We start from the raw sequence: 1516 nt of genomic DNA, 5'->3' as shown, positions 1-1516 counted from the left end.
TTATTTGTTATTCATCTTAATTTCACACTTTCTTGTAATAAAGTATTATCCCAGTTACAATCTAGCGATCTCGGCAACAACAAAATATACTTGACCTAAGCACGGTACTCAGCGGTCATGATTTTTGTTATTTTGTACCAAAATCTATACGGGTCGTTACATTTTGTTCTCGAGTTAAAGAAATTACAAATATCACCTCTACTTTCACTCAAATTATTACTCTTTTGGTTCCTGAGATAAAATGACGTTTTATCATTTTAAAAATAACTATTTTACCCTTGGTAAAATGACCAATAACCATCATTAGTTAAAGATTTGTGACAATGTTGCAAATTCAGGAAATTATCAAAGTGTTCATACAGAAGATATGTTAATATTGAATGTGGTTGAAACAGAACACTAAACTCAAAGATTGTGTAGAGGCCGCGCGAACGCAGGCCTCCACTGCCACAAATTATGACGTAGGCTCGACCACTTGGGCCGACCTTAGGCGGGCACCCCTCCTAAGTGCAATGGAGGTCACCAACCTAGGCCATGAGTCTTCTTGATCGCCCATTGACCACGTCCAGGTAAGTAAGTAATCCGATTGCCCATTCCCCTACTTATAATACACGCCTACTCACCTGTATCTTCCCTCTAGCGGTGTGGGAATCTAGAATAATAAAGCCACCTATTTTTCTTTGTAAAAGATTTAACATAACATTATTAGTATTTCAATCTTAGAGATCTATAGAGAAACAATGATGATTTAAGGGATAAGCTTATTATCTTATTGTTCACTTATTATTAGCTGCAAATCTTCTGGTCTTACTTTAAGATCGTTCGTGCAACATTCATGCGAGCATTTCAACATTAATGTGTTTCCCTTTGTACATAACATTGTTGTTGATTTCAAAACCAGCTGTTGTTTACACTTTTGATTTTACTTACGCACTTAAATACATTTGGTTCCTCAAAGTTTCGTGTGATTATTAGAAAGATATTGACGAGAATCGTTTCCACATAGTTGTTAGTATGCACTACCGTAACAATCTGCTGTCTCACTTCATTCCTTGTTTTATTAGCTGGTGTCGTCATATCCTTGCTGCTTTTATCATTTGTGATCTTCCTACGGTGATTTCAGTGTTAAAAGATGTATCGAGGCATTAATCGCATTATTTAAGTGTACTTTTGGCCTTTTATAACTTTAAATCATAAGTAACACTCCAGTTGGTCTAATGCTCTCTTTTAGTTCAGCCATTAGGACGACATTTATCGCTGGATTATTTGAGAATCGTGTGAAAAGTTACGGAAACTTTGGTGATAATGTATAGTTTCATGATGAGTGCGGGTTATTCTTCAGTTGCTACTTGCTAGTCTTATAGGTTGGAAAGCGCGTCTAATAATGAGTTTGAATCGGTTTTGGATGCTTTAACAGAAAAAAGTAGTAAATTGTATGATTATAGTAATAGTTGTTTTGAACTTCATGTTCAATTTGCTCTTTAGTTGAGTTAAAAATTAACAGAAAAAAAAAATG

General features: G+C 35.2%; 1 non-coding gene across 1 annotated transcript; it reads right to left on the bottom strand.

The window, feature by feature from the left end:
• Positions 1 to 416: 416 nt before the first annotated feature.
• LOC143600844 (U1 spliceosomal RNA) lies at positions 417 to 577 on the bottom strand. Its single transcript, XR_013147553.1, has one exon. It is a non-coding gene; the product is annotated as a U1 spliceosomal RNA (small nuclear RNA).
• Positions 578 to 1516: the final 939 nt, after the last annotated feature.

Source organism: Bidens hawaiensis, unplaced genomic scaffold, assembly GCF_021521415.1.
Source record: "Bidens hawaiensis isolate Kalapana, Puna unplaced genomic scaffold, B.hawaiensis_p1.1 tig00054949_1, whole genome shotgun sequence".
Classification (NCBI taxonomy): Eukaryota; Viridiplantae; Streptophyta; class Magnoliopsida; order Asterales; family Asteraceae; genus Bidens; species Bidens hawaiensis.
This window is presented reverse-complemented; position numbering and strand designations above follow the sequence as displayed.